At 40.5% G+C, this 15183-nt stretch overlaps 1 protein-coding gene and 1 pseudogene across 2 annotated transcripts in view; one reads left to right on the top strand and one right to left on the bottom strand.

Annotated features, from left to right (window-relative positions):
• Positions 1-15183, top strand: part of PTPRT (protein tyrosine phosphatase receptor type T) — a 1175887-nt gene that overhangs the window by 875404 nt on the left and 285300 nt on the right. The window lies entirely within an intron of this gene.
• On the bottom strand, positions 3340-13548 carry LOC139437501 (low molecular weight phosphotyrosine protein phosphatase-like; annotated as a pseudogene).

Genomic DNA, 15183 nt, shown 5'->3' with positions numbered 1-15183 from the left:
AATTCTAATTTTCATTTGAAATCTCAATTATGTTACTGACAACAAATACTATTAGTTTTCCTTAAAGTCACAGAGGACTTCATTTAACCATTTATCCAAATCAAATATTTAAATCTGAATAATCTGTCAGGCATTCGTTCAAGACAGAATGGTGCTTCATGAAAACATGTGGCTAGTGTAGCATGCAACTCATACAATCACACAAATGTTTTCCCTTGAGAAACTAGAGTACTTTAGTAAACAGAAGTGATTTATACATAGTTCCCATTGTGCCACATGAAAATTAAAAAGACCCAAAGGCAAGGTGTAATAAAATGAACACTTTCTAGTGCTTCATCAAGGACATTTTTAACTGTAACTGGAATTTTTCTTTCTTACAGAAAGTATATGATGGTGAAGATTACAAAGACATGTACAGTTAGGTAAAACCACCTTTGTTCATGCTAAGGCAGCAGTAATTTTACACACCATTGCTTTTGGGCTCAGTATAAATATCAACACAGTGAAAAAATGACAAGGGTCTTAGTATCACTATTAAAATAGTTTGATATTGCGGAATTACTGAAAGGGTCTTGGGAACCCCAGACTACTCCCAACTTTGAGAAATGTTAGCTTAGATGATTGCTCTATTATGCCCCATGACAGTTGATCATAGATATCCTTTATGCTGTACTTCTACTGTAGAATTCTGCCATAGGAGGTGGCCTCATAAAGGTTTTTATTAAAGAAAACTTCCAAGCCTCCTCCCTACCTCCAATCAACTTGGAAGCAAGAGACTTCCAAGGGTCTATTATGCTGGCCATCCAAATTCAGGACAAGGCTTGCAGAGGAGGTCTCTCAATCTTAGTGTATGTAAAAATCTCTTGACAAGCTTGTTCAAAGTTCAGAGTCCCTGGAATTCACAAATCTAATTAGCACTCCAGGCAATTCTGATGTCAGCTAGGGACCTAGCACCTGCAGTTTACTACACATTGGCGATTTTCACCTCACTGCATTTTCACAAACAACCTTATCAGTGGATTATATTTTCCCATAGGAAAAATGTTTTAATTGGTGTTATAATTTTTCTATAGCATTTATTTGCCCTCTCTGGCAGTAATATGCCAGCTATTATGATTAATTTAATGCTTAATTAACGATCTTCCCACTTACCTTTTTCAAGTTTAGAAGGTCTTTTTGAGGATAATTGATTTCAGGTGGTCTTATAAAAAGCCACTTAGAGGAGTTTCACCTGACACTTTCCTTTCCTTACCAGGGGTTCTTAACAAGGAGTCCGTGAGCTTGAATTGAAATTCAAAAAAAAAAAAGCATTATCTTGCAGGGACGTGTTGGTATGGGTGTGATATATTTATTAAACAATGCACAGTATAGTGTGGACTTAGTAAGGGGTCTGTGGTTTTCACCTGACTGGCAAACGGGTCCATGGAACAAAAAAGGTTAAGAACCCCTTAAGCTTAAGGCTTAAGCTAATGTCTGTGTTGCAAGTAGAATCCAAAGCATCCTATTAGTTATTCCTTTAAAAACAATCACAGTAGCATCTTCCTCCAGTTAAATAAAAGCCTGAGTTTGGAGCCTGAATCCCTATTGAAGCCAGTCTTGTTCAATTTTATTTTCTTTCTTTGGCCCTCTCACCACATAAGGTGACTTTAGAAACAATGCCATTTCAACAGGAACTTGGCAGGAGGGTAAAGGGGTCGCCTCCCAGGACGGCTGCAAAAGAAGGCAGTATTGGAAGGTCTGGGATGAGAGAAATAGCCTGACTCTCCACTGGGAACATAAAACCCTCCAGAACATTAATTTTTTTTAAAAATAAGTTTTCCAGCCTCCCAAAGTGTTCTTTTTCATTTCATATGCAAATGAATCACCTGGAATCTTGCGGATTCTGACTCCCTAGATCTGGAGTGGGGCCTGAGATTCTGCATTTCCAGTAAACTCACAGGTGATGCTGAAGCTGCTGGGCCATGGACCGTACTGAGGACCAAGACTCTACAGCATTCTGCTTTTCTTGGCTGTTGTTAGTGGGCACTCTTTGCTTTGGACACTCTTTGCTAGCAGGCTCTACATAAACTGTTTTAAAGTTATTGGTTAAATGAATGTTGGTCAGTGCTAATTGGAAACCAAGCAAACTCTCCTGCATCTATTACTATATCTTTAATTTATACTTTTTCAGCCCAGACTTGGAAAATAATATTTCTGAAGACAGGAAGGGGGAGGGGTGGGGTATATTTGATAGATATTAAAAAGTCAACCTCATGCAGCAAGACAGAAGTATATTAGTAATGGATCATGCCATATCATCCATACACAGAAATACCTCCATCAATTAAAAATATACTACAGCTACCAATATTATTAAAAACATTTTCAAGTTTCTACTCATCTTTGATCCTCATCACGATACTGAGATAGTTAATTTATTTAAATGAAGTTTAATTTATATTGGTCACAAATGCTTCACATACATCAAAGAAAAGAAAAAAGAAATCTTTAGTCACCATATTAACATTTTTTCCATTTTTCTTAAACAAATTTATGGTTTTACATCATTTTGACCCTCCTTTACCATGTTGCATCCTACATTTGCCACATGCCATGATAGCTATTACTATTTTATGATAGAAGGTGGGGGCTATTTGTTTTATTTCTCCAAATAGTTAACAGATTTCCCTGTACTACTTATTGAATATTCCTGCCACTCCTATGAACTTGCAATGCCATGTCACCCATGTGTGTGTCTCACTACATTCCTGGGTTACCCCCATTGTCCATTACATCTGCCTGTCTATGGATCACTGTGTATATACCACCCATTTTAATTATAGCTTTACAAAACATTTTAATATATTCTCTTAATGATTCTCTTAATGATTCAAAATGTTTGTAATGCTTTTCTCCCACTTTGGAACTTTAAAATTACTTTATTATGTCCCTTAAATAATCCCCAGTGGAAATGATTTAAATTATATTAAAATCATTGCTTAATTTGAAATGTTCATATTAACAATGAGTTTTTCCAAACTGAAAGAGGGCAAACCTCTCCATTTGTTTGTCTTTACTATTTCTCAGGAAAACTGTGTAGATTCCTTCATGTAGATTCTATCCATAGCTACCTTTTTCTTTTTCTGAATCAAAGATTTTTATTAATTCTTCTGCCAAACAACACTGATTTGCATTGCAATTATTAAAGATGAGAAATAGTAAGTTAATTGGAAAAGAAAAAAGAAAAACAGTTGTGGCCTTGAGCTATGAAACTTTACTTTAACCCACTGATTGAGAAATCTAGAACATCACTGTAACACTGTTAATCATGTTGGCCTTCATCAATGAATGGATGCAATTTTACTGTGACTTCTCCAAACATGCTTTGCAGCACCTAATACACTGCTGGTACACAGTCTCAAAGTTGAAGTCATTCCCATAACAGGGATCTTCAATAATAAGTTGTTTTTGTGGGTCATAGCTTCCAAGTAGTTCAATTTCAGCTTTGCAGGTTTTAACATGATTACCTTTGTTATTCAAATCTCTCAGATTGTTTTTTTTTTTTTTTTTTTTTTTTTTTTTAAGATTTATTATTTATTTCTCTCCCCTTCCCCCCCCCCCGTTGTCTTCTCTCTGTGTCCATTCGCTGTTTGTTTTTCTTTTTTTTTTTTTTTTTTTTTTTTTTATTTTTTATTTTTTATTGACTTTGTAATAATATTACATTAAAAATATATATGTGAGGTCCCATTCAACCCCACCCCCCCACCCCCCCTCTCCCCCCCCCCCCCAACAACACTCGTTCCCATCATCATGACACATCCATTGGATTTGGTAAGTACATCTTTGGGCACCTCTGCACCTCATATACATTGGTTCACATCATGGCCCATACTCTCCTCTATTCCATCATGTAGGCCCTGTGAGGATTTACAATGTCCGGTGATTACCTCTGAAGCACCATCCAGGGCAGCTCCATGTCCCGAAGACGCCTCCACCTCTCATCTCTTCCTGCCTTTCCCCATACCCTTTGTCCATTATGTCCACTTTTCCCAATCCAATGCCACCTCTTCTATGTGGACACTGGATTGGTTGTGTCCATTGCACCTTTATGTCAAGAGGAGGCTCAGATTCCACCTGGATGCTGGATGCAATCCTCCCATTTTCAGTTGTAATCACTCTAGGCTCCATGGTGTGGTGGTTGTCCTTCACCTCCATCTTAGCTGAGTGTGGTAAGTCCAATAAATCAGATTGTAGGTGCTGGAGTCTGTTGAGGCTCAGGATCTGGCTATCACATTGTCAGTCCAGAGATTCAAATCCCCTAAATATATCTTAAACCCCAACATTAACTGCACCTCCAGCACATTAGCATGAAAGTCTTATGAAGGGAGATCCCATCTGAGTCCAGATTCATCACACATAAACACCATTTCCAAAGAGGGGCCATCTGCCCTGGTAGTTAATCCCATCGGCCATGACCATAACTCCCATGGGTCTCTTTAGCCCTCAAAGGAACCAATATCTGGGGGTTGTATCTGCTTTATCTGTCTCTCTGACTCTGCTCAGTTGTGCATGAGGGCAAACCTTCTGCCAGCCTCCAGACTCTTTTTTAGAAACTCGTAGCCATATAAACTCATTTCTCCTTTCCATTTCCCCCTTACTTTAGGTCAAACAGCATTTTAAAGTCATGGTATTTTATGTAGACATGGATATTCTGCTGATCCGCATTGAACCTTCCGTATAAGGTCATTTTCCAGTTGCATCATCAGTTGGTAGTTGATAGTGGTCCCTCGTTGCCAGGGAGGCTCATCCCCGGGTGTCATGTCCCACGCTGGGGGGAAGGCATTGCATTTACATGCTGAGTTTGGCTTCGAGACTGGCCACATTTGAGTAACATGAAGGCTGACAGAAGGAAATTCCCAGGCACAAAGTTGCTCTAGGCCTTGTTATTATTTTGGGTTTATCAGCTCACAAGCATAGTCATTAGTATCAGGGGCTCACTGTTGAACCCTCACTCCCTCCCGGTCCCCACCACTGTACCTGGGAGACTGTCGCTGCTCCCCTAGGGACCACGACAGAGCACCACTGGCCGGGAACCCAGTACCCCCCCCTACTGTGGTTTTTAATTGTTGCCACTATGAGTATATCCAAACATTACCATGCACCCTGGACATATGTTCTGTACAGCTCCCTGTCAGTCATATATCATCTGTCATTGGTATCCCATACCAGTATCCCTCCATTGCCATTGTTGAAACACTCTGTGATCCAGAACTCCCCGAAATTTGAAGCCCAATATAATGTCATGGTCCCTTACTAGGGAATGGCATATAGCGATGAGTTTAAAGGATAGATAAAGAACTTGGATAAAGTTAGATAAAGAACTTAGATAAAGAATGTTGACTTGAAAAAATTCCACATCCTATTTTTTTTTTTTTCCCCCCCCCCCCCCCCCTAATTATTCAGCTTTTCTTCACAGGAGTCCTAGACCACAGCAATGTATATATATAATATACAGCACTCCCACACATCCACCAGAAAACCTTTTCCCTTCCACAGTGATACTCTTACGCCCTATTCATATCATATTTACTTAAAGTGATGTACAGAGTCTGAGACATTAGCTTTCTAACAAGGTGACATCTGTATTTACATTGTGGTGCATACTTTAGGATACACAGTTCTTTACATTTTTAGTTATCCTATGTTTTACATTATGGTTTACATTATCAGTCTGTCATCTCCTATATGTTATGGTGTAATATTACATGTTTTATATCCATCCTTGTGTACTCTCAAGAAACTCCTCTCTTACCCCCCATTTACTTTGGTTCCACACATTTAACGTCCATTTTCCCTTCCACCTTAGTGCCCTCAGTGATAGCCAACCTCCGTTTCCTGAGGAGCCACTTCCAGAGATAGATGGAATAGTGTTCAGGGCCTAACTTGCTCAACTGCCCCAATGCCCTGGGAGCCACCCTTTCTCTCGAGGGATACAGTTCCCTCTATTGGATGGCATTAGTCCTCCCCAGGATGTGGGTCCACCCCCACTCTCACTACTTGGGTTTCTACCCCATGGTGTCACCCACTCTGGCAGAATGAGCATTTAGACATTCCCCAGGAGCCCGTCCTGCATCAGACCCTCCCCTCCGAGCATTCTAAACAGGTAACCCTCTTTATTATATTTTGATATGATTTTCTCGGCATTTTACTCTCCACCAACACCTGACCCTCTCCTGGTTCGTATGCTACCCCTCCCTCCCCCCACTTTTGGGCAACGTTACCCACCCGTCCCTCCCCAGCCACCCTCAAACCCGCAAAGCCCCAAGCAAAGGCAACCCCTTGCCCCCCTTTTATCTCTTCTTTGTGTTCATACTTACCACCATCTCGTCTTAAATTCCACCCCTGCAGACATCGGCTCATATCCTTCCTCCACCCTCCGATTTCCTGCAAGCCTATCGTTCAGTCTCTTGCTATCTAGGGCAGCTTGTTTATTTCATATCATTGAGGTCATGTAGTATTTGTCCTTCAATGTCTGGGTTGCTTCACTCAACATAAGGTTCTCAAGATTCATCCATGTTATCACATGTGTTTGTAGTGTGTTTGTTCTTACAGCCGAGTAGTATTCCATTGTGTGTATATACCACATTTTATTGATCCACTCGTCTGTTGATGGGCATTTGGGTTGATTCCAACTTTTGGCAATAGTGAACAATGCTGCTATGAACATTGGTGTACATATATTGGTTTGTGTTCTTGTTTTCAGTTCTGCTGGGTATATTCCCAGCAGTGGTATTGCTGGGTCATATGGCAAATCTATGGCTAGTTTTTTGAGAAACCGCCATACTGTTCTCCAGAATGGTTGGATCCTTCTGCATTCCCACCAGCAGTGGATGAGTGTTCCCCTTCCTTCACATCCTCTCCAGCACTTGTATTCTTCTGTTTTTTTCATAGCTGCCAATCTTATGGGTGTAAGATGGTATCTCATTGTGGTTTTGATTTGCATTTCCCTGATAGCTAGAGATTTGGAACATTTTTTCATGTGCTTTCTTGCCATTTGTATTTCTTCTTCGGAGAAGTGTCTGTTTAAGTCTTTTTCCCATTTTTTAAATGGATTGTTTATCTTTTTATTTTCAAGATGTAGGAGTTCTTTATATATGCAAGTTATAAGTTTCTTATCAGATATATGATTGCCAAATATTTTCTCCCACTGTGTGGGCTCCCTTTTTACTTTCTTGACAAACTCCTTTGAGGTGCAGAAGGCTTTAATTTTGAGGAAGTCCCATTTATCTATTAGTTCTTTTGCTGCTCGTGCTTTTGGTGAGATATTCATAAATCCATTACCTATTACAAGGTCCTGTAGATGTTTCCCTACACTGCTTTCTAAGGTTTTTATGGTCTTGGCTTTTATATTTAGGTCTTTGATCCATCTTGAGTTGATCTTTGTATAAGGTGTGAGATGGTAATCCTCTTTCATTCTTCTACATATGGCTATCCAGTTCTCCAGACACCATTTGTTGAATAGGCCACTCTCTCCCAGTTGAGAGGGTTTGGTGGCTTTATCGAATATTATGTGGTTGTATATGTGAGGTTCTATATCAGAGCTTTCAATTCGATTCCATTGGTCTATATGTCTCTCCTTATGCCAATACCATGCTGTTTTCACCACCGTAGCTTTATAGTATGTTTTGAAGTCAGGTAGTGTGATTCCTCCAATTTCGTTTTTCTTTTTCAGTATGTCTTTGGCTATTCGGGGTCTCTTTCCTTTCCAAATAAATTTCATAGTTAGTTTTTCTAATTCCTTAAAGAAGGCTGCATTGATTTTTATTGGGATTGCATTGAATGTGTAGATCAATTTTGGTAGGATAGACATCTTAATAATGTTCAGTCTTCCTATCCATGAACAAGGAATAGTCTTCCATTTATTTAGGTCTTCTTTGATTTCCTTGAACAATCTTGTATAGTTCTCAGTGTATAAGTTCTTTACCTCTTTAGTTAAATTTATTCCTAAGTATTTGATTTTTTTATTTACTATTGTGAATGGTATTTGTTTCTTGATTTCCTCCTGATCTTGCTCATTATTGGTGTACAGAAATGCTACTGATTTTTGCGCATTGATCTTATAACCTGCGACTTTACTAAACTCATTTATGAGTTCTAGAATCTTCGTTGTAGATCTCTCAGGGTTTTCTATGTATAGGATCATGTCATCTGCAAATAATGAAATTTTGACTTCTTCCTTTCCAATTTGAATGCCTTTTATTTCTGGTTCTTGCCTCAGTGCTCGAGCAAGTACTTCTAAGACAATGTTAAATAGGAGCGGCGACAGTGGGCATCCTTGTCTTGTTCCTGAGTTTAGAGGGAAGGAGTCTAGGATTTCTCCATTGTAAACAATATTGGCTTTAGGTTTTTCATATATACTCTTTATCATGTTCAAAAAATTTCCTTGTATTCCAATCATTTGGAGTGTTTTTATCAAGAAAGGGTGCTGTATTTTGTCAAATGCTTTTTCTGCATCAATAGATATAATCATGTGATTTTTTTCCTTCAATCTGTTTATATGGTGTATTACGTTGATTGATTTTCTTATGTTGAACCATCCTTGCATACCTGGGATGAATCCCACTTGGTCGTGGTGTATAATTCGTTTAATGTGTTGTTGAATACGATTAGCAAGTATTTTGTTAAGTATTTTTGCGTCTAGGTTCATTAGAGAAATTGGTCTGTAATTTTCCTTTCTTGTGATGTCTTTGTTTGGCTTTGGTACTAGGGTAATGTTGGCATCATAGAAGGAGTTGGGTAATGTTCTTTCTGTTTCGATGGTTTGGAATAGTTTCAGCAGGATTGGTGTCAGTTCTTTCCGGAATGTTTTATAGAATTCACCTGTGAAGCCATCTGGCCCTGGGCTCTTCTTAGTTGGGAGATTTTTAATAACTGATTCTATCTCTCTGCTTGTGATTGGTTTGTTAAGATCATCAATTTCCTCTTTTGTCAATATGGGCTGTTTATGTGTTTCTAGGAATTTGTCCATTTCCTCTAGATTGTCATTTTTGTTGGAATATAGTTTTTCAAAATATCCTCTTATGATAGTCTTTATTTCTGTGGGGTCAGTGGTGATATCGCCTTTCTCATTTCTTATTTTGTGTATTTGCATCTTCTCTCTTTTTTTCTTTGTTAGTGTTGCTAAAGGTTTGTCAATTTTGTTAATCTTCTCAAAAAACCAGCTCTTGGTCTTGTTTATCTGTTCAAGTGCTTTCTTATTTTCTATTTCATTTAGTTCTGCTCTTATCTTTGTTATTTCCTTCCTTCTTCTTCCTGTTGGGTTACTTTGTTGTTGTTTTTCTAATTCCTTCAAATGTGCAGTTAGTTCTTCAGTTTTTGCTCTTTCTTCTTTTTTGATATATGAATTTATGGCTATAAACTTCCCTCTCAGTACTGCTTTTGCTGCATCCCATAAATTTTGGTATGTTGTGTTATCATTATCATTTGTTTCAAGGTAGTCATTGATTTCTTTTGAGATTTCCTCTTTGACCCACTGTTTTTCTAAGAGTGTGTTGTTTAATTTCCAAATCGTGGTGTGAAATCTGGGCTTCTTTCCCTTGCAAATCTCCAGCTTGACTCCACTGTGGTCAGAGATAATGTTTTGTATGATTTCAATCTTTCTGAATTCGTTCAGCCTTTCTTTGTGGCCTAGCATATGATCTATCTTGGAGAATGATCCATGTGCACTTGAGAAAAATGTATATCCTGCTGTGTTTGGGTGTAGCGATCTATATATGTCTATTAGATCGAGCTCCTCTAATATACTATTCAGATGTTTTGTGTCTTTGGTGATTCTCTTTTGAGATGTTCTGTCCAGAATTGATAGTGGTGTATTAAAATCCCCCACTATAATTGTAGATGTATCTATTCTTTCACTTAGTTTTTCCAGCGTTTGCCTGACGTATTTAGAGGCACCCTTGTTAGGGGCATAGATATTTATGATTGTTCGATCTTCTTGACAGATTTTCCCTTTGACTAAAATGTAGTATCCTTCTTTGTCTCTCACAATTGTTTCACATTTAAAGTCTATTTTGTCTGATATTAATATAGCTACTCCTGCCTTTTTTTGGTTATTGTTAGCTTGTATGATTGTTTTCCAGCCTTTCACTTTCAATCTCCATGCGTCTCTGGGTCTAAGATGTGTCTCTTGTAGACAGCATATGGATGGGTCATATTTCCTTATCCAGTGTCCCAGTCTGAATCTTTTGATAGGTGAGTTTAATCCATTGACATTCAGTGTTATTACTATCAAGGAATTATTTGTGTTAGCCATATTTTGATTGGATTTGTGTTTGTCATATTTTGTTTGTATATTTTTTTTTGTCTTTTTTGTTGTTGTTGTTGGTCTTATACTCTCCTCCAACTTTGCCTTTCCTGTTTTTTCCTTTCTTCCTGCAGAACTCCCTTTAGAATTTCTTGAAGGGGAGGTTTCTTGTTGGTATACTCTTTCAGTTTCTGTTTGTCTGCGAATATTTTGAACTCTCCATCGTGTTTGAATGCTAGTTTAGCTGGGTAGAGTATTCTTGGTTGGAAATTTTTTTCCTTTAGTACCTTGACTATATCATACCACTGTCTTCTTGCCTCCATGGTTTCAGAAGAGAAATCAGCACTTAATCTAATTGAGCTTCCCTTGTATGTGATGGTTTTCTTTTCTCTTGCTGCTTTTAGGATCTTCTCTTTGTCTTGAGCATTGGATAATTTGACAAGTATATGTCTTGGGGTGGGCCTGTTGGGGTTTATGACTTGTGGAGTGCGCTGTGCTTCTTGGATATGTACATCTGTCTCTTTCAGTAGATTTGGGAAGTTTTCAGTCATTATTTCCTGCAACACTCTTTCTGACCCCTTTCCCTTCTCTTCACCTTCTGGAATGCCTATAATACGTATGTTTGAGCGTTTTGCATTGTCATTCAGGTCCCTAAATCCTAATTGGATTTTTTCTATCTTCTTATTGACCCCTTCTACTATCTGTTTGATTTCTGATGTACTGTCTTCCACATCACTAATTCTCTGCTCTGTCTCTTCTAGTCTGCTGATATTTGCTGCAAGTGTATTTTTGATTTCTTGAACTGTGGTGTTCATTCCCATCATATCTGTTATGTTTTTGCGTATGTCTGCAATTTCCCCTCCAAGTGATGTCTTCATGTTGTTAACCTCTTTCATTACTGCATCAAATTTGTCAGTGATAAATGTTCTGAGATCTTTCATTGCTTGTGCCAAGTTTTGCTCCCCTTCGTGATTATTGGTTTGTTGATTGGATTCAGCCATGTTTTCCTGATTATTGGTTTGGTTCGTAGATTTTTGTTGCTTTCTGGTCATCTCTTTATTTTGACGAATTTAATCAGTTCCTTAGCTTCTTTGTCTGCTCTTGGAGGTTAATTAGTTGTTATTTTTGCACAGGTGTTATATCTTCTCTTTGTCACTTTTTTCTTCTTATTCTAGTTACTTGTTGTTGGTTAAGTTCACTTTAGAGGAAAGTATTAGTGTTGGGGAAAGGCAATTGTGTAAGCAAGGGAAAAGTGTAAAGTTGTATTGGTGATGTATGTTAATAAAGCAGGAATATGAGATCTGGAAGGATGGAGGTTAGATTCATGTAGATTGTATAGAGTTATAGCTGTAGGTAGAGTACCTTTTATGAAGTTGATGACTGAATTTGGGAGGAATGTGGTATGAACTACACAGCTATTGTTTTCATGAGAGAGGGAAAAAGAAAAGAAAGGTAATAGTTTCAAGAGTGGATAATAGACAGAAAACAGAACAAAGGTATTAGGAATTAAGAGTTAGACACTTTGTGGATCAAAGAACGGGAGGTGGGGGGTGGAATATAGGAGAGACAGTAGATGATAGTGGATATCAAGATGCAGGGGAAGGGGGATAGTGTAGGTAGCCTAAATCAGTTCACACAGAAATGAGGCAGTGGAGGATGGGAAAACCCAGCAAATGTGAGGTGTTCCCTGTAGCACCTATTGTATACTTGAATTAAAGTAAAAATAAGTGGAAGATGAGGGACAAGAGGGAAAGAGAAAACCGAAAAAAAAACAAAAACAAAAACAAAAAAAACAAACTAATTATAATAGAGAAAAAAGAAAGGCAAGAAGAAAGGAAGAAAAAAAAAGAGGATGGGCAAACGGTGGGGAACGGATAGGGAGAAGAGAGATACAGGTACACACGTGTCACAATTGCAACACTATCTAAAACAACAACTTCCCCCCGCTTTGCCCTAAAACCCCCCCGTCTGTCTGCCCAAATGGGTCTGCAAGCACCTCCCTTCCCACAAACCCCCAATAGGCCGCCCAGGGCCCACGAACTCCCCAGTACTGCAGATGCTAAAAAAAAAAAAAAAAAAAAAAAAAAAAAAATTTAAGTAAAATTAAAAAAAAAAAAACAAACAAACAAACAAACAAACAAACAAAAAAAAACAAAAAAAAACAGAAACCCCTCCGCAGGCCCGGCTCCGCCCGCCGCGGAGGCTTGGACCGGCTCTGCCCGGCTCCTCACGCCGCCTTGGCCTGGCCTGGCTCCGCCCAGCTCCGCTCGCTACAGCGGCCCAGCCGGCTCCGGCATCCACCTCCCGCCACCGCGGCCTGGACCGGCCCTGCCCGGCTCCGTACCCGCCGCGGCCTGACCCGGGCCCGCCCGGCTCCAAACGCTACCGCGGCCCGCAGCCGGGGCCTGAACCGGCCCCGCCCGGCTCCAAACGCTACCGCGGCCCGCAGCCGGGGCCTGCACCTGCCCCGCCCGGCTCCAAGCGCTACCGCGGCCCGCAGCCGGGGCCTGCACTGGCCCCGCCCGGCTCCAAGCGCTACCGCGGCCCGCAGCCGGGGCCTGCACCGGCCCCGCCCGGCTCCAAGCGCTACCGCGGCCCGCAGCCGGGGCCTGCACCGGCCCCGCCCGGCTCCAAACGCTACCGGCCCGCAGCCGGGGCCTGCACCGGCCCCGCCCGGCTCCAAACGCTACCGCGGCCCGGCCCGGCCTGGCTCAGCCCCACCGAGCGGGGCTAGATGCCTCGTCTCCGCCTACCCAAGAAGGGAATCCTCTGCAGGTAGCTGGGATCTCCGTGTATATTTCACAGACGAATCCTCTGTTACCTTCCCTCCAAATCGATGTCCAGACACTTCCGGACCAGCAAAAATCCCGAAACAATCCGGTCCCAAAGAGTCTCCAACGCCGCCCAGCCGATTCCCTGCAGAAGACTCTAACAGGGATGTTCACTCAGCCGCCATCTTGCCCCCTCTCTCCTCTCAGATTGTTTTCATTCATACATAGTACATAATCAAATGTGGCGAAGCCTTCTGCAGTAACCTGTCAGACAATATGTCTCATAAGAATACCATGCTTCTTCATGCAATTTTGCCCTCGATAATCAGAAAAGTTTCCTATCTCATATGTGAATGTGGCAGCACTGTCTATTCTCCCGTTATCTGAAATATTTTGATCAGTTACAAGTTTTCTGAAAACTGCTTCTACAATGGGTGACTGACAAATGTTACCCAGACATACGAACAGCACCGACTTGGACACCTGTTCTGCCATCACCTCAGGTTCAAGGAACAGCCCTGCATAGCTTCCTTGATAAAATTATTCCTTGCTAACATTAAGCTTGTGGTTCCCCCATTATGTTGCTAACTGGTTTTACTGGTATTTAGGGAAGCTGTGTGTGTTATCCATCCCCTTTGCTGAAACCCCTTGTTTCTTTAATTAAATTTGATTATCTTGGTTTATAAATCTAATAATTACCCAATTTGTCACTAATGATAATTTTCTGTCCTCCTTTCTCATTGCAATAGCTCTTATTTTGGTTTCATATTTTGTTGCACTGGTTAGAATTTCCTGGGCTATGTTGCTAAATAAAGTTGATAGTGAACCTTTCTGTCTTATTCCCAACCTCAAAAACTAGGCCTCCAGGAAACTTTTCTTATGGATGATATTAGTGGTAGGTTTGAAACAGATGTGTTAAAACATGATAAGGAAAATTATTTCTGCTATTTTTATTGTTATTTATTTATTTATTTTTGGTCTTCATTTATTTTTTTAATATTACACTCAAAAATTATGAGGTCCCCATATACCTCCCACCCCCCTCACCCCACTCCTCCCCCCATAACAACAATCTCCTCCGTCATCATGAGACATTCATTGCATTTGGTGAATACATCTCTGAACACCGCTGCACATCATGGTCAATGGTTCACATCATAGCCCACACTCTCCCACATTCCACCCAGTAGGTCATGGGAGAACATACAATGTCCGGTAACTGTCCCTGCAGCACCACCCAGGACAACTCCAAGTCCCAAAAGTGCCCCCACATCTCATCTCTTCCTCCCATTTCCTACCCCCAGCAGCCACCATGGCCACACCAATGCTATATTCTCCACACCAATGCTATATTTTCTTTGATTACTAATCACAATAGTTCATGAATAGAATATCAGTAAGTCCACTCTAATCCATACTCTATTTCTCCATCCTGTGGACCTTGGAATGGTTCTGTCCACTCCACATCTATATCAAAATGGTCTTAGATTCCACATGGATGCTGAATGCAATCCTCCTGCTATCAGTTGTAGGCACTCTTGGCTCCATGGTGTGGTGGTTGACCTTCTTCAACTCCATGTTAGCTGAGTGGGGTAAGTCCAATAAGCCAGAGTGTAGGAGCTGAAGTCTGTTGAAGCTCAGGGCCTGGCTATCACATGGTCAGTCCAGAGATTTAGGTCCCTTGGGTATACACTAAACCCCAGCGCCAACTACAGTTCTGGTAAAAGTAACAGGAGAGGCTTGTGAACAAAGATCACATCTGAGTCCAGCTTCATCACACAAAAACACAAACTCCAAAGTAGGGCCAACTGACATGGCACTGAACTCCATCTGCCACGATCATAGAACTTGTGGGTCTCTGTAGCCCTCAGAAGAACCAATACCCGGGGTTGTATCTAATTCATCTGTCTCAGGGACTCTGCTGAGGTGTGCATAAGGGCAACCCCTCTGATAACCTCCCAGCTCTTTTTTGGAGACTCATAGCCATATAAACTCGTTTGTCCTTTCCATTTCCCCCTTTGATTCAGGTCAAAAAGCACTTTTAACTTCTGGTATTGTATATAGATTGAGATATTCTGCTGGTCCAAGTTGACTCTTTTATTCAAGGTCATTTTCTAGGTACATCATCAG

This window comes from Dasypus novemcinctus, chromosome 24 (genome assembly GCF_030445035.2).
Source record: "Dasypus novemcinctus isolate mDasNov1 chromosome 24, mDasNov1.1.hap2, whole genome shotgun sequence".
Lineage (NCBI taxonomy): Eukaryota > Metazoa > Chordata > Mammalia > Cingulata > Dasypodidae > Dasypus > Dasypus novemcinctus.
The sequence above is the reverse complement of the archived record's forward strand: the minus strand, read 5'-3'. Positions and strand labels throughout refer to the sequence as shown.